This window comes from Microcebus murinus, chromosome X (assembly GCF_040939455.1).
Source record: "Microcebus murinus isolate Inina chromosome X, M.murinus_Inina_mat1.0, whole genome shotgun sequence".
NCBI classification, from domain to species: domain Eukaryota; kingdom Metazoa; phylum Chordata; class Mammalia; order Primates; family Cheirogaleidae; genus Microcebus; species Microcebus murinus.
The window spans coordinates 10,723,978-10,743,409 of NC_134136.1; the positions used below are offsets into that span (position 1 = coordinate 10,723,978).

Below are 19,432 nucleotides of genomic sequence, written 5' to 3' on the forward strand. Positions count from 1 at the left end.
ATGTACTGAAAAGTACAGCAAGGCAAACGAAAGGTTCATATAGTGATAGTGTTTAAACATTCTGGCATTTAACAGAATGCCAGAATTTAGTGTAACTGAAGTGTAACTTATCAACATGTACACACGAAGAATGTTTCAGAAGGAAGTTAGGCAAACAGAAACACCAGTTCTTTAAATTACACTTGATCACGTAGATGAGCAAGTCTCTGTGAAAGTTCATCCTGGAGAAAGCAAACTTTACAAGTCACCACGGCCATGACAAATATAAAACACTAGTATTTTAAGTAGCTCACATTTAAATATGTTTAAAATATTATCTCAAAAAATTCACACAAACACCAACATCGGGAGGTTAATTTTTCAAATATTTCAGAAGAAATAGAGACCTTAATACAGCAGAAGCTATGAAGGGAAGCAAATTTAATCTCTAAATGAAATGTGCATGCACACAGAAAATACCCACCATTAATGGAGCTAAAAGCTAACCACATTTTGCTAATTTACAATGATGTAATATTATAGTAGAAAAATACTCTTTAAAAATATATAAATATGTAATACTTATACATATATACTATGTTGATATAAATATATAATTTTGAATTTATTTAAATACTTATATAAAATTAATTAAATACACATCAAGCATATACCAATCAAGGTAACATCCAACCTGTACCTGTTCTGTGGAAGCAACACTTGTGCCAACATAATCTGTCTGACCCTGCGGTAGTTCCATATTGAGATCAAGGTTATCATTTAAAAATAATAGCAACAAAGAAATTAAAGTACCTAGGAATATACTTGACCAAGGACATAAAAGACCTCTACAGGGAGAACTATGAAACACTGAAGAAGGAAATAGCAGAGGATGTAAACAGATGGAAATCCATATCATGCTCGTGGGTCGGCAGTCTCAACATCATTAAAATGTCTATACTACCCAAACTGATCTACAGATTCAATGCAATACCTATTAAAATCCCATCAGCATTCTTCACAGATATAGAAAAAATAATTTTACGCTTCGTATGGAATCAGAGAAGACCCCGAATATCAAAGGCAATCCTAGGCAACAAAAAAAAATGGGAGGTATTAGTATGCCAGATATCAAACTATACTACAAAGCTGCAGTAATTAAAACAATCTGGTATTGGCACAAAAATAGGAATATTGACCAATGGAACAGATCTGAGAATCCTGATATAAAACCATCTTCATATAGCCATCTAATCTTTGACAAAGCAGACAAAAACATACACTGGGGAAAAGAATCCCTTTTCAATAAATGGTGCTGAGAAAACTGGATAGCCACTTGTAGAAGGCTGAAGCAGGACCCACACCTTTCACCTCTCACAAAAATCAACTCACGCTGGATAACAGACTTAAACCTAAGGTATGAAACTATTAGAATTCTAGAGGAAAATGTTGGAAACACTCTCCTAGACATTGGCCTAGGCAAAGAGTTTATGAAGAAGTCCCCAAAGGCAATCACAGCAGCAACAAAAATAAATAAATGGGACATGATCAAACTGAAAAGCTTCTGCACAGCCAAAGAAACAGTCATGAAAGTAAACAGACAACCTACAGAAGGGAGAAAATTTTTGCATCCTATGCATCTGATAAGGGGCTGATAACTAGAATCTACTTAGAACTCATGAAAATCAGCAAGAAAAAATCAAATAACCCTATTGAAAAGTGGGCAAAAGACTTGAACAGAAACTTTTCTAAAGAAGACAGAAGAATGGCCAACAAACATATGAAAAAATGCTCAACATCTCTAATCATCAGGGAAATGCAAATCAAAACCACAATGAGATATCACTTAACTCCAGTGAGAATGGCCTTCATCAAAAAGTCTCCAAATAACAAATGCTGGCGTGGATGCGGAGAGAGAGGAACACTCCTACACTGCTGGTGGGACTGCAAACTAGTTCAACCTCTGTGGAAAGCAATATGGAGATACCTTAAGGTGATACAAGTGGATCTACCATTTGATCCAGCAATCCCATTACTGGGCATCTACCCAAAAGACCCAGTGACACTGTACAAAAAAGACACCTGCACCCGAATGTTTATAGCAGCACAATTCATAATTGCAAGGCTGTGGAAACAGCCCAATTGCCCATCAATCCAATAATGGATTAATAAAATGTGGTATATGTATACCATGGAGTACTATTCAGCTCTAAGAAACAACAGTGATATAGCACATCTTATATTTTCCTGGTTAGAGCTGGAACCCATAGTACTAAGTGAAGTATCCCAAGAATGAAAAAACAAACACCACATATACTCACCAGCAAACTGGTATTAACTGAGCAGCACCTAAATGGACACATAGGAACTACAGTAATTGGGTATGGAGCAGGTGGGAGGGGGAGGGGTGGTGGGTATATACATACATAATGAGTGAGATGTGCACCATCAGGAAGATGGTTACGCTGGAAGCGCAGACGTGGGGAGGGGGGGGCATTTTTTGAAACCTTAAAATTTGTACCCCCATAATATGCCAAAATAAAAAAAAAAAAAAGAATTGGGATAAAGAACATACACACAAAAAAAAATAATTAGCATACATAAATGTTAATACAGGCATTTCTATTCCTTAACCTAACTAATAATCAAATAGGCACTGCACATTTGAATACTCCACCTTGCATTTTACATTAATTTAAATAAAAGTAGTTCCATTTTATAGATGTAAATAGAATTTAAACATCTTCTGAATGTTCACCTTATGATAAGTGATTTACTATATTAGAGCATTTTTGTTGAGCTCTAACAGTCACCCATGTGTATGGTAATCTTATTATAGAAAATCCAATAAAAGACTGGGAAATGGGTTGGTCTTTGGAACAAAAGACCAAAATAATGGTCCTTTAACGTATTAGATTTACTGGAGGTTACTGTGTATCTCCTGCTGTGAATGAAAATATGCTTAAAAAAATAAAGCAGGCTAGATAAATGTAATCTCCAGATTCATATCTAATATTTGTGTTAACTTCCATTTTGGTGTTTAGCTCCTGAGCTACCCTTAATAGGAATCATTATTTTTTTAAACTATTTGGATTCAAATAACAGATATTAAATCCTGAGGCTAGTGATTAGAGATTACATATTTTTTAAAATCAATATACATAATAATTTTAATTAACATACTTCTATTAAATGGCAATATAAATTCTCAGAAAAAAACAATAAATTTCAAAATGTTATTGTATATAAGAACTATATATGAACACATAGTCTCATAACAATTAATTTGACTTTGAAATACAAACGATTAAAAAATTGCTTTTTAAAAATCTAAATGCTCTTCTAAATAATTTGGCTTAAGGACAAAAATAATCACAAATTTTTTCAACAATGAAAGTTCATATATTAAGGTTCTCCATAGAAACAGAAGCAATAGTAGATATATAGAGATTATATAAGAAGAGATTTATTATGAGAATTGGCTCACACAATTAGGGGGGCCACAAAGTTCCACAGTCTCCCCTCTGCAAGTTGGAGAATCAGGAAAGCCAATCGTACGTAGTTTGTCTTTCCCCTTTTATTCTATTTCAGCCCTTAATAGGTGAGATAATGCCAGCCTACATTGGTAAGGATAGATCTTCTTTACTTAGCCTACTGATTCACATGCTAATCTCTTCAGAAATACCCTCACAGACACACCCAGAAATAATGTTTTATGAACTATCTGGGCATTCCTTAGCCTCATCAAGTCGACACAAAATTAACCATCACGGTACTAGATAGCTAAATTGTCTGGAATGCAATGACAGCGAATCATTATTTGAATTCAATCATATAACTGAGGTTGAGAAAATTTAAATATACTTGTCCAAGATCACTCCAGTGGTAAGACAGGATTTTAAACTAGGCTTATCTGCTTCCAAAGTGCATGATTTGATCTTCACTGTACTACTCTAGGATATAAACTAATGTTTCTGCTTCTCTCCAAAACAGTGTATGCCAATTCCAGTTTGAAAACACTACAGAAAATAAAAACTTTAAGAGTCATTATGAGATTCTATAGACAGATTTTTATTGAAAAGTTAAAGATATTTTATATTTTGTTGAAGAGAATCATAAACTCAAACAGCAATCGGATACTTAAATATCTTTAAAGATGGTCATCAGTGTTTCTACAGCAGTGGTTCTATCTGTTTCTACTGCTCCAGTTACTACACATTATTCACATAACTAATCTCTGGATTTTGGTACCCTACTAACCCAAGGAACATCTGGCAATGTCTGGCCTTGTCACAGCAGAATACTCTTGGAAGATCCTTTAAAAAGATACATGCATTTGATATACGCTGTGCATAGTAGGTATAGAGCAAATGTTTAAAACACTCCTGCCTCCCTTGGTCACTTTCCTCTATTTCTTGCATCACACATTAAATGAGTCTATCTCCAGAGATTTTTAACAAAATATAGGATTATTTGAACAGTCACATTTTTTCCAGTTCAGGGAAGGAACTGGATGACTGTTTAAAGGTCTTTGAAACACTAAATTCTAGGGTCAAAAACCTAACTCTGATCACTGGTGATAAAGACAAATATTTTCACCCACATTACAGCATTTTAGAACCTCTAGATATTAAATCAAGCTTCCTAAACATTTGTACCCCCATAATATGCTGAAATATATATATATATATATAAAGATTGTCCAAAACCACCCAAATAACTTCTTACCCAGCTTCATCTGTCATTTCTTGAAGTAGGATATCCACTTGGTTCTACAATAAGAAAATGAGAATTTATAATTTAATAGCATTTGCTTTTTGGATGGGTTTTGTTTTTGATTTTGCTTTAAAAAGGGGAGAACTGGTCTATGATTTTCAAAAGAAAGTGTTTTTTCTTAAATATATTTTTTACCACCAGAGGGAGCTGAATTATTTCAGAATACAATTCTTTTCTGAATATTTCCAAAGCCTTTAAACTATGAGGTTATGTGAAATATATTAGCAAGATTCACATATAATTTGAATCTCTGTGTAATGCAGCTCTCTGTGACTAAGGGAGTGAACTGGTTTATAAAGCTTCATCCCGACCCACTTTGCTTTTATTGAAAGTGCAATAGACTTAAATTTTATATGAGAATAACCATAATTGTTCTGTCAGTTGATGCAAATCTGATATTAAGGATGAGTCTTTAAAATATCAGAGATGAATAAGGAGTCCTCAGGGGATAGAGTCTGATTATTCAAAACTCTTTATGTTTTAAAAAATATTTGGAACATACAGGTAGGAATTCTAAGATGTATTCCAAGCTCTTCCATTAACAAAGTGTATGATTTTAAATAAATCACTAACCTTGCTGTTGAGCCTTAGTTTCTCTTTTCTCTTTCATTTAAAGATATTTCCAAAATACAGAAAAAGCTCAGAAAAAATAGATCAAATATCTATGTGCATTAACATTTTGTTGTTTTTACTTCATATCTAAAGTAGCATTTGTGTTTTTAAAGTTTACTTAAATGGTATTATATTATATTATTCTATAACTTCCTTTCCTCACTCAATCTTGAGATTTAATTACACTGACATCTAGAAAATTGCTTCATTTAACTCCTGTATGATGTTGAAGTATATAAACTCAATTTTATTTACCCATTTTATTTTTGTACATTTAGATTTTTCAAATTTCTTCCTATTATAAACAATGATGAAATTAACATTCTCATGTGTTTGTGTCTGTTCGTGTGTGTGTGTGTGTGTGTGTGTGTGTGTGTGTGTGTGTGTATTTAATATCTTTGTTCATACACGTAGGGGCTTCTTTCTGTATAAATTTTGAAGTGGAAGTTCTAGGTCCTAGGAAATGTACATTTTCATATACTCTGATTTATTTAACAATATTCAACAAATACTGAGCATCTACTTATGCCAGATATTGTTTTAAGTGCTAGGGAGGTATCAATGAACAAAGACAAAAATCCTTGCCCTTATTAAGCTTACATTCTAGCATGTACATAAGAAGGAGGGAGCAAATAAAATTTTTAAAGTATATTGTATATTAGAAAGTGCTATGGAGAAAAATAAGCTGGGAAGATAAAACAGTACAGGACATGGTAAGTACACTGTTGATGCAATTCTAAGTAGGATAAAAGATTTTGAGCAGAAGAGATCTGACTGTTTTAACAGGATCACTCTGGCTGCTATGTCGAGAACAGGCTGAAGATATTACCAGATTGCTTTTCCAAAGTAGATATGCCAATCTGAATTCTAATTAGTCATTAGTAGAGTAACAGATTTTAACAACTAAGTGTGTTCAAACAGATCCCTCTCCATTTTTGTTTTAAGTTTTGGTTGAGTTTTTATGAAGAATAACTCATATATATTTGAATGACCCCAGCACCTGGCACAATACCTGAAATAGGAGCAGGTGCTCAGCAAATGTTGGGTGAGTGAATCTCCTCTATTTTAGAGATAAAAAGCACTTTAGATATCATCAAATCCAACCCCTAAATTTTACAGTTATGAAAACTGAGACCCAAGGTAGTGAGTATCTTAGTCAAGGTCTCAAAGTTAATTATTGGTAAAACAGAGATTAGAAATCCAAATATCCAAGATAGGAGGCAGACCTAGATGGTGGAATCGAACTCTCCAGCAGGAACATCAAATTGAATAACTATCCACACAAGCAAACACCTTTACAACAGCTAAAGAAACCAGGTGAGAGATCACAGTACCTTGCTTTAGCATAATAACAAGAAAAAACGAAGAAAGAGCAGTCTCAAATTGCCTACACCACCCTTCCCCCTAACCCTAGGCAGTGCAGGGTGAAAAGAATCTGTCTGCATGGGGGAGGGAAAAGGGAGGGTGCATGGGACTTTGACTTGAAACCCAGTGTCAACCTCATCACATTATAACAGCACTGGGCAGCACCTTGCAGCACTTCATTCTAGGCTGGTCCCCAGAGATGGAGCTGACCCCTGGCCAGAAATGAATCTGCCACCCTGGTAGGACAAACCCAAGTTCCAACCTGCTTGGCTGTCAGCTAATTAACATGGCTTTGGGCCCAGAATAAATATCTATGGTAGGCAGACCACAGTGACAACAGTTCTTGGGTGAACCCCAGTTCTGTGCTGGTCTCAGAGACCGTAGGCTTTTGGTTTGAGCCAGTGCAACATTAGCTGCAGCAGCCACAGGACTGCCTGTAGCACCCCTCCTCCAAATACAGGCAGCATAGTATGAAAAATGTCCTTCCACTTGGGGGAAGGAGAGCAAAGTTTGCAGGGGACTTTTCTTTGGAACCTGGTAACAGCCCCACAACAGTAAAATATAGCACAGGGCAGAACCCCACGTCCTCGGGATTCTAGGCTAGTGCTCCCAGGCAGAGCTTGTAGACCTACTCCAGGCCAGAGGGAATCTGCCACCTTAGTGGGATAGACCTGAGTTCTGGCCAGTATCACCACCAGGTGATGAAAGTGGCCTCAGGACCTGAGTAACTATCAGTGGCAGCAGGCATACTGTCTATAAGACTTGGGTGAGCCCCAGTGCTATTCTGGTCTGGGAAGCTGTGGGTTTTGGGTGTAACTCAGCATGGTGCCAGCTGTGGCAACCATGGGAGTGCCTGTGTCACCCCTCCCCCAACTGTGTGGTGAAAGATTTCGTGAACTTAGGGAAAGAAGTGGGAAGTGAGAAATATGTTGCCTGGGAACCCAGGGAATTCTCCCTGATCTTCCCCAAGTCGATTGGGGCTGTAGAACACACAGTCTGCAAGAAAGTTACAGTAAACCTGGTCTTGGGCACCCTGTAGTGCTGAAACAACTGCAGTGACCACAGGCTTAGGGAATTCCAAAGTCAGTCCCTTTTGAGGCCGTCCAAGGAAGGATAAGTACAAACAAGGCTAGATGGCAAAGACTGGAATAAAAACCTATTTTTTAAAGGCTCAAATATCAATTTAGAACATTTGGGGCAATATGACCTCACCAAACAAACTAAATACTGCACCAGTGACTACCCCTGGAGAGAGGAAGATGAGTGCACTTTCAGATGGGAGATTCAAAATAACAGTTTTGAAGAAGCTTAGTGAACTTCAAATAAAACATAGTGAAGCAATTCAGAAATATATCAGAGAAACTTAAGAGACTAAAATAATAAACAAATAGAAATCTTAGAGATAAAAATACAATGGACAAAATTAAAAATGTACTTTAAATGGTCTTTAACTCAAAAAAGATAAAAATAAGACAAAGAAGGCCATTATATGATTATAAAGGCATCAATACAGCAGGAAGATTTAACAATTGTGAATCCATATGCACCTAACACTGGCGTGCCTAAATATCTAAAGCAAATATATAAAGCAAATATTAACAAACCTAAAGGAAGAGATCAATTGTAATACAATAATAGTAGGGAAATTCAACACCCCACTTTTAGTAATGGACAGATCATTCTGACAGAAAATTAACAAAGAAACATCAGAGTTTACCTGTACTCTAGACCAAATGGACCTAACAGACATTTATAGAACATTCCACCCAACAACTGCAGAATGTATATTCTCAATAGCACATAGAACACTCTCCAAAACAAACCATATGTTAGACCATGAAACGACTCTTTACAACTTTTTTAACTGAAATCATATCAAGTATGTTTTCTTACCACAATGAAAAAAAAAGAAAAACAATAACTGGAAACTGTACAAACATGGAAATTAAACAGCATGCTCATGAACAACCAAAGGGTTAATGAATAAATTAAAAAGGAAATTAAAAATTCCTTGAGAAAAATGAAAATGGAAACACAACATACCAAAACCTACAGGATACCAAAAAAGTAGTTTAAAGAGGGAAGTTTATAGCAATAAACACCTATGTCAGACAAGTAGAAAGATCTATTAATAAAATACCCTAACATTACACCTCAAGGAATTAGAAAAATAAAACTCTAAACCCAAAATATAAGTAGAAAAAAAGAAATAATAAAGATGAGAGAAGAAATAAAGACTAAAAATCAATACAAAAGATCAGTAAAACAAAGACTTGTTTTTTGAAAGGATAAGCAAGATTGACAAACCATGCGCTAGAATAACCAAGAAAAAAACTGAAGAAAACTCAAAATCAGAGATAAAAATGACTTTACAACTTGTACCAAAAGATACACATGATCATAAGAGACTACTATGAACAATTATACATCAACACACCAGAAAACCTAGAATAAACAGATAAATTCCTAGACACATACAACTTACCAAGATTAAATCAAGAAGTAGAAAACCTGAACAGACCAATAAAGAGTAAGAAAACTGAAGCAATAATAAAGTCTCCCATCAAAGAAAAGCTCAGGACTTGATGGCTTCACTGCTGAATTCTACCAATCATTCAAAGAAGAACCATTACCAATTTTACTCAAGTTATTTAAAAAAAATTAAAAAGAGGGCATACTTCCAAACTCATTCTATAAGGTCAGCATTACCTTGATACTAAAACCATACAAGGAAACAGAAAAAGGAAACTACTGGTCAATATTCCTGATGAACACAGATATAAAAAGCCTCAACAAAATACTAGCAAACTGAACTAACACATTAAAAAGACCATTCACTGGCCTGAAAACATAAAAAAATGCTCAACATCTCTAACCATTAGAGAAGTGCAAATCAAAACTACAATGAGATATCACCTAACCCCAGTGAGATTGACCTGTATCAAGAAATCCCAAAACAACAAATGCTGGTGAGGATGTGGAGAGACAGGAACACTCTTACACTGCTGGTGGGACTGCAAATTAGTGCAACCTGTGTGGAAAAGAATTTGGAGATACCTCAAAGAGCTAAAAATAGAAATATCATTCAACCCAGCAATAGCATTATTAGGCATCTACCCAAAGAGCATAAGACATTCTATTATAAAGACATCTGCACCTGAATGTTTATGGCAGCAAAATTCACAATTGCAAGGACATGGAAACAACCCAAGTGCCTGTCAATTCATGAGTGGATTATTAAAATTTGGTATATGTTTACAATGGAATATTACTCAATTCTAAGAAATGACAGCAAGGTAGCACCGCTTATATTATCCTGGATTAAGCCCATTATCCAAAGTGAGGTGACACAAGACCAGAAAAATGGGCTCCACAATGTACTCACCATCAAATTGGTACTGACTGATGAACACTATGGTGCTCAAATGGTGGTGGTGCTCACCAGGGATTCGGGAGAGCAGGGGAGACCCACATCTGAGCAATGTGGTGAGCATTGTGGAGGGAAAAGGCATACCTCTAACCTTTGCTAGGGAGAGGCAAAGATATAAAATGTAACCAAAATGTTCATACTTTCATATTTTTTTGAAATTAAATAAAACAACATAACACAACAACAAAGAAAATTCCATTCACATGATAAAGTGGGATTCATCCCAGGAATTCAAGGATGGTACAACATAGGCAAATCAATAAATGCGATCTATCACATTTACAAAATCAAGGACAAAAAAACATATGATCATCTTAATAGATGCAGAAAAATTATTTGACAAAATTCAACATCACTTCATGAAGACAACTCTCAACAACTCGGATACAGAAGGAACATATCTCAACACAATAAAGGCTATATATGACAAATCCACACCTAACATCATATTAAATGAGGAAAATTTAAAAGCTTTTCCTCTAATATCTGGAACAAGATAAGGATGCCCACGATCACCACTTGTATACAATACAGTACTGTAAATTCTAGCAAGAGCAATTAGATGAGAAGAAATAAAGGGCATCCAAATTGGAAAGGAGGAAGTAAAATTGTCCCTGTTTATAGATGGCATGATCATATATATAGAACATCTTAAAGATTCCACCAAAAACCTGTTAGAATAAATGAATTTAGTAAAGTTTCAGGATATGAAACCACTATACAAAAATCAGTAAAGTTTCTATGTGCCAATAGCGAACTATCTGAAAAAGAAAATAAGAAAGTAATTCCATTTACAATAACTATAAAAAAAATATGTAGGAATAAACCAAGAAAGTAAAAGATCTCTACAGTGAAAACTATAAACCACTGAGGAAAAAAATTGAAGACGACACAAATAAATGGAAAGATATCCATGGACTAGAAGAATTAATATTGTTAAAATGTCCATATTACCCAAAGCAATCTACAGATTCAATGCAATCCCTATCAAAATTCCAATGATATTCTTCACAGAAACAGAATAAATGATCTTCAAATCCATATGGAAAGGCAAAAGACCCTGGATAGCCAAAACAATCTTGAACAACAACAACAAAATAGCTGGAGAAATCATAATACCCAACCTTAAAATATATTACAAAGCTATAATAACCTAGACAGTATACTACTGGCATAAAAACAGACACATAGACCCACAGAACAGAGAAGCCAGAAATAAACACATGCACTTACAGCTGACTGATTTTCAACATGGGGCCAAGAACACACATTGGGAAATGACAGTTTTTTTACTAAGTGGTGCTGGGAAAACTGGATATCCAGATGTAGAAGAATGAAACTAGACCCCTATCTCTCACCATATATAAAAATCAACTCTAAATGAATTAAAGACTTAAATGTTTTTCCATCCAGGATAATACAAGAAGTATTAGCTTACCATCGTTTTATATTGCTGAGTAAGTACTCCATGGTATACATACACCACATTTCATTAATCCACTCATGTATTGATGGGCATGTGGGTTGTTTCCACATCATTGCAATTGTGAATTGTGCTGCTATAAACATTTGAATGCAGATGTCTGACTCCCGCAGCGGAAAGGCAATATACGTAACCAAAGTGTACCCTTGCAATATTCTGAAATAAAACAAAACAAACAAACGAGAAAGACTTAAATGTAAGACCCTACACTATGAAACTTCTAAAAGTAAAGCATAAGGGAAATGCTTCATAAAATTAGACTGGGCAAGAGATTTTCAGAATAAGGTATCAAAAGCCAATCAACAAAATCAAATATGGAAAAATTGGATTATATCAAACTAAAAAGGTTCTACAGAGCAAAATAAACAATCAACAAAGACAACAAGCAGAATGGAAGTATTTGAAAACTATGTATCTGACAAGGGGTTAATATCCAGAATATATAAAGATCTCAAATAACTCAACAGCAAAAAAACCCAAATAATCCCATTAAAACGGGCAAAAGGTAGACAGGGTAAGATTTACTGATAGATTGGTGTAGGGTATGAAAGAGGGGTTAAACATGACTACACTCTAAAGTTGTTTCGTTTTTGTCTCAGTAACAGAATTGTCTTTAACTAACATAAGGAAAACTGTATTAGAAAGTATAGAACATAAGAAGTTCAGTTTTAAGTTTGATTTATTCCTTGGATATCCAAGTGTAAACACAAATAAGATGTTGGATATAGGAATCTGGAGTTCAGAGAAAAAGACTAGGCTAGAAATGTACATCAGGAAATCATCAGCATACAAATGGTATTTAAAGCTAATGGACTAAATTAACTCACTTCTGGAGTTAGTACAGATGGGGGGGGGGAAGCAGGCCTCGAAACTGAGCACTGGTGAGTGTGGTGTCCTGGAAGGCAAGGAAAGTATTTCAGGGAGGAAGGCATAATAAACTATGGCAAATGTTACTTGTAGATCTGCTGACCATTGGATCAAGCAACACAGAAGTATCCAGTTTCAGTGGATGCTGGGGGTGTAACCCAAAGTAGATTGAGTGCAACAGAGAAAAAAAAAAAAGAGGAGAGGAATTAGAGTTAATAAATAAATACAGACAACTCTTTCAAGAAGTTTGGCTAGAAATGAAAGGAGAAAAGGGAGAGTACCAAGAGGTAGAAATGAAGTCAGAAGAGAACTTTTAAAGATTTAAAGATGTTTGAGTGCTGATAGGATTTATTTGGTGAAGGGAGAAAAACTGGTGATGTTATTAAAAGTTCAGCCCTTGTCCCTGAGGCCATATTAGAAGAATGAGAACAAGTGGTTTGAGGAAAAGAAAAGTTTATTAATTTGTCAGAAAATGAGAATGATGGCAGACTCTCGTCTTAAAGTACCATCATCTTATCTATAAGCAGAAATAAGGTTTTTTTTTTTGTTGTTTGTTTTGTTTCTTATTTTTTGAGATAGAGTCTCACTCGGTTGCCCTGAGTAGAGTGCCATGGCATCAGCCTAGCTCACAGAAACCTCAAACTCCTGGGCCCAAGCAATCCTACTGCCTCAGCCTCCCAAGTAGCTGAGACTACAGGCATGCGCCACCATGCCCAGCTAATTTTTTCTATATATGTTTTTAGTTGCCCAGCTAAATTCTTTCTATTTTTAGTAGAGATGGGGTCTCGCTCTTGCTCAGGCTGATCTCGAACTCCTGAGTTCAAATGATCCACCTGCCTCGGCCTCCCAGAGTGCTAGGGTTATAGGCGTGAGCAACTGCACCTGGCCTAGAAATAAAAGTTTTTGAAGGAATTTTTTAGCTTTGGGCTATTGCTGTTTAACTGTAGCATCTCTGGTAAAGACAATCTCATGACAGAGTGTGTGGACAATTCTGTTGAGACATCTCCTGTGGTACAATGAACAAAGGACACTTCCCTGACCCTCTGATTACTTGCCTCCGACAGGGATGTAGAGTTTAATTCCGAGAGTGGGGGGAGGTTAAAGAGACAACTTGTAAATCGTTTTATCCTGTTTCAGGCTGTTCCCTCTGTTATATATTTCTGTCAATTTAATCATTTTATATCTATGGGAAGAGGAGTGATATAGTCATCAAAATATTTTTTGTTGAATTGCAGCGATGTTTTAGATGGAAGGCTTATACTTATTTGTCATTGTCAACCTTTGGCAGATTTATAAAAATAAACAACAGATTATCAGGTGAAAATGGGCATAATTAACAACTATAACCATGAGGACTGATAAGGCAAATGGAGGATATCTGATAAGAGAATTTATCCCGCTTGGTATTTGAGACATCAGTAGGTCCTTATTGTTGCCTTATACATAATGTCTGATATAGGGCTGGGTAAGAAAGAAACATGGGACCCCTGAGTGTGGAAGTATTAGTTGTACTCTGTAGGTCTGCAGTCCCAAAGCCCTGGGCTGTGGCCCAGTACTGGTCCATGGCCTGTTAGAAAACAGGCAGTGTATCACCACCTGAGCTTCACACCACTTAACCCGTGACATGCCACCCCTCTACCCTCAGTCCATAGAAAAACTGTCTTCCATGAAACAGGTCGCTGGTGCCAAAAAGGGTGAAGACCGCTGCTATAAGTGATCCAAGAGACCAGCTTCTGTAAATTCAGAAATCATATACAGTAATATTTGTATTGAACGAGGTTTAGCATGACAAACCTAGTAGTGAGACAGATTAGAAGAGGCAATCGTCTGGGAAAATTTTTATTAAGGAGTTTTCTTTTCATCCTATAGACAGAAGAACCAAAGAAAGGTTAGTGAAAATATTAATATATTTTTAAACACATATTTTAGATCATCTAAAGGCTGGTTCATTCACTGGGGCTTGGGTCTTTTTTTTTTTTTTTTTCATAGCACACTTTTTATTCTGGTATGATGGACCCAAGGTTTTATTTTGAACAATTTTAACAAGGTGTGAGTTGTTAGAAGTACTTTAGAGGGTTTATTTTTTTGTGGTTGTTTTTAACTGGGGTGGGGATATGAAAGAGACAAACTCATGTATAGTGGTTAGTATTTGATATATTGTTTTATTCTTTTTTTTTAACTTATAGCTATATTATATTTATCTCAAGGTGTTAGGAGGGGTTGTTCATCAACGTTTTTATGGGAGCTTATGTTTGTTTTTAGGGGCTATCTTTATCTGGAGGAGGGTTAAGTGGTAACACCTTATTCTACTTTAGATGAGTTTCTTGTAACAATTTTAGGATGTATGTAGTTTTTATTTTAAGTGTAGGGCTTATTTATTTGTTGGGTTACCTCTGATATAAAGGAGAGTTTATTATTATTCTGAATGGAGGAAGGGAGTCTATGAACACTTGCATGACCTCTGGGATCATTGAGTCCACTGTGTTTAGTTCTTTGGAGAAATGGTTTACCAGGTTTTTACTGGGAGGGTCTACTCAAAGTAGTTTATGAGGCGACCACAGAATACTGTGTAGTAGATTTAGGTTTAGATGGCAGGAAGTAAAGTTCCACCCACCCGATGGACACCATCATGGAGTAGCCAAAAATGGTTATATTTTGTGAAATGTCCAGGGCTCTATAGACCCTCAGATGAGCTTTAGTGTGTTCCTGTGTCTCACTGACAATGGGGTCATCGGTCCAGATACTAAGTCAATAGTTAGAAGTGAGGTTGGCAACATGGTTACACAAGGAGAGGAAGATGTTTAGTAAGGAGATGAACAGTGTGATAGCCATTATGTAGTCTTAGGACATGGACATCTTGACCATTTTTGTCTGAGCCTCGTCTGTCTCTATTAGTTTTCAGGTCTTCTTTTTGACACCAGCTTTTTGGTGTATTGTTATGGTGTCTGTTGATATCCCCACTATAGGAGGATGACTTGTTGACTTGTCTATATAGCTGTCTGTCAGTGGCATCTATCACCACTATGCTATGTTTTATCTGTTTGGCTTTGTTCCCTGGACTGCTAACGTTTGTCATCCTGTCGTGTTTTGGTTCCGCATTGGCATACATGCACAGAACTCAGCAAAGGCCCCGTCTTGGGCCAGCAGCTTCTGGTAGGAGCCTATCTCAGAGTAAACGTTTTTTAGAATGATTCTGGTAACTTTAGACACTCCCTCTGATTGGGTAGGCTAAGTCTCTATTCAGTCTGAAAACGTATTTAGTAATATAAGTTTTCAGTCATTAAAAGGGTGAGTCCCTAATAGACTCAACTGGAAATGAAAAAGGTGAGGTCACAATAGATACCACAGAAATATAAAACATTATTTTTGATTACTATAAAAACCTATATGCCCCAAAACTACATAATGAGGAGGAAATGGACAAATTCCTGGAAACAACCAACCTCCCTAAGTTCACCCAGGAGGTAACAGAATTCCTGAATAGATTAATCACAAGCACAGAAATTGGAGCAGCAGTTAAAAACCATACAAAACAGAAAAGTCCTGGACCAGATGGCTACACTCCAGAGTTTTACTAAACATACAAAGATGAACTCATACATATACTACAGAAACTATTCCACAACATTGAGGAAGATGGTATCCCCCTAACTCATTCTACAAAGCCAGTATCACCTTGATTCCAAAGCCAGGAAAGGACACAACAACAACAAAAAAAGAAAACTACAGACCAATATCCCTCATGAATATAGATGCAAAAATCCTCAACAAAATTTTAGCAAATTGAATTCAGCAGCATATCAAAAAACAAATAATTCATCATGACCAGGTGGGCTTTATTCCAGGGATGCAAGGCTGGCTCAACATACTCAAATCCATAAATGCAATTCACCTGATAAATAAAAGCAAGAACAAAGACCGTATGATTCTCTCAGTAGATGCAGAAAAAGCATTTGACAAAGTCCAGCATTCCTTTATGATAAAAACTCTTAACAAAATAGGAATAGACAGGCCAGACCTTAAAATTATCAAGTCAATTTATGATAAACCCATAGCCAATATCATACTGAATGGGGAAAAATTGAAACCATTCCCACTTAAAACTGAAACCAGTCAAGGTAGCCTACTATCTCCACTTCTATTCAACATAGTGCTGGAAGTCCTTGCTAGAGCAATTAGACAAGAGTGGGGAATAAAGAGAGTAGCAAAATGAAGGAAGATGAGATCAAACTCTCTCTCTTTGCCAATGATATGATATTATATCTAGAAAACCCAAAGGATTCAACCAAGAGACTCCTGGAATTGACAAATGAATTCAGTAAAGTCTCAGGATACAAAATCAATACACACAAATCAGAGGCATTCATATACGCCAATAACAATCAAGCCAAAATTCAAATCAAAAACGTGATACCTTTTACAATAACTTCAAAGAAAATTAAATATCTAAGAATATATTTAACGAAAGATGTGAGACATATACAGAGAGAACTACAAAACACTAAGAAAAGAAACTGCAGAAGTTGTAAACAAATGGAAAAAATCTACCATGCTCATTGATTGGTAGAATTAACATTGTTCAAATGACCATACCACCTAAAGTGACCTGCAGAATTAGTGCAATCCCTATCAAAGTGCCATCATCATTCTTTACAAATGTGGAAAAAAGTAATTTTATAATTTCTATGGAACCAGAGAAGACCTCGTATAGCCAAAGCAATCTTAAGTACAAAGAACAAACTTGGAGATATCAGTCTACCAGATTTCAAGCTGTACTACAAGGCTATAGTAACTAAAATAGCATGGTATTGGCATAAGAACAGAGACATACACCTCTGGAACAGGATTGAGAATCCAGAGAGGAAACCATCTGCATATGGTAATCTGATCTTTTACAAAGCAGACAAAAATATACACTGGGGAAAAGAAACTTTTTTCAATAAATGGTGTTGTAAAAACTGCATAGCTACATGTAAAATATCAAAACTGGATCCCCACCTCTCACAGAAATCAATTCAAGATGGCTAACAGAATTAAACCTAAGGCATGAAACCTCAAGAATTCTAGATGATGATGTTGGAGGACCCTTCCAGACACTGGCCTAGGCAAAGAATTTTTGAAGAAGACCCCCAAAGCAATCATAGCAGCAACAAAAATAAATAAATGGGATCTGATCAAATTAAAAAGCTTTTACACAGCCAATGAAATTATCGTTAGAACGAAAAGACAGCCTATAGAATGAGAGAAAATATTTGCTCTCTACACATCTTATAAAGCGCTATAACAAGAATCTCTCTAGAACTTAAAAGAATCAACAAGAAAAAAATCAAACAACCCCATCAATAAATGGGCAAAGGAAATGAACAGAAACTTTTCAAAACAAGACAGAATAATGGCCAGCAAGCATATAAAAAAATGCTCAACATCTCTAATCATTAGAGAAATGCAAATCAAAACTATAATGAGATATCACCAAACCCCAGTGAGATTGGCCTCTATCAAAAAATCCCAAAACAACAAATGCTGGCGAGGATGTGGAGAGATAGGAATACTCTTACACTGCTGGTGGGACTGAAAATAAGTTCAGCTTTTGTGGAAAAGAATTTAGAGATACCTCAAAGAGCTAAAAATAGAAATACCATTCAATGTACCAATAGCAGTATTACGCACCTACTTGAAAGAACAAAAGACATTCTATAATAAAGACATCTGTCCCCGAATGTTTATGGCAGCACAATTCACTATTGCAAGGATGTGGAAGCAACCCAAGTGCTCATCAATTCATGAGTGGATTATTAAAATTTGGTATATGTATACAATGGAATATTACTCAATTATAAGAAATGACGGTGAGCTGGCACCTCTTATATTTTCCTGGATAGAGCTTGGGCCCATCCTCTGAAGTGAGGTATCAGAAGATGGGAAGAATAGGCTCCACATGTACTCGCCATCAAATTGGCACTAAATGATCAGTATGGTGCTTACATGGTAGTAATATTGTCCAGGAACTAGGGTGTTGCAGGGGGTAAACTCACAACTAATGGACGCGGTGAATATTGTAGAGGGGAATGGCATGCCTCTCATCTTCGCTTCGGTGAGGCAAAGACATAAACTTTAACCACAATGTTTGTACCCTCATAATATCCTGAAATAAGAATAAAAAATAAAAGAAAGTCCCAACTCACTGGGTTTCTTGTGCAGCAGGTTGATTTTTTGTTTTTGGTTATAAGTGGAGTCTTTTTAAATGACGTCTCATCAAATCCATTAAGGCATTATGCCCCTAATGTGCATATTTATGTAAGTGTCTCATAAGAAGCTGAACCAAGGCTTTTGGTAGAACAAGTTTATGCAAATTTTCTCCATTTAGCTGTGCCATTCCAAGGGTCAGAGGTTTAGCTTTTAGTTTTTAAAGGAGATTTAAATCTAGTTGGGGTAACAAGGACCTGAAGAACAAATCACTTTTAGTGGCCTGGATTTTTTTTCTGGTAACGTAAGTGTCTTTCTTTTTTGGTGACCAGGACAGTGTACGATGACCACCTGTTTGGGTTCAGTCATGACCTGTACTGGGGCCATTATTTTAGTGGCATATTTAAGATTTTTTATTTTTTTTTTTTTTGTCATCAGGAGTCCCCTTTTTAAATGGTACCATGAGTATATACAATCATAAAAGTATATTTAGAGTCCATATAAATGTTTACCTTACCTTTCATTCTCTGGATAACTGAAGAGTTCTGGCTAAAGTAATCAGTTTAGTTTTTTGGGCTGAAGTCTCAGGCAGCAGTGTCATTTTTTTAGTACCTGTCTCTCCTTGGTGAAAAGATTCCATCTGGCTCTGTCATTGGCTGATCTGACAGATCTATCTTGTTAGAATAGACAGTCCCTAGAACCTCTGAACAGTCATATTGTAAAGGTTTACTTTT

General features: G+C 36.0%; 1 long non-coding RNA gene across 1 annotated transcript in view; it reads right to left on the reverse strand.

Annotated features, from left to right (window-relative positions):
- Nucleotides 1-13,153, reverse strand: part of LOC105866261 (uncharacterized) — a 42,994-nt gene extending 29,841 nt beyond the window's left edge. Inside the window, exons 1-2 of the long non-coding RNA XR_012915932.1 lie at nt 5,329-13,153; nt 4,708-4,751 (exon numbers count right to left, since the gene is read on the reverse strand). This is a non-coding gene — a long non-coding RNA (uncharacterized LOC105866261). The remainder of the gene's footprint in view (nt 1-4,707; nt 4,752-5,328) is intronic.
- Nucleotides 13,154-19,432: the final 6,279 nt, after the last annotated feature.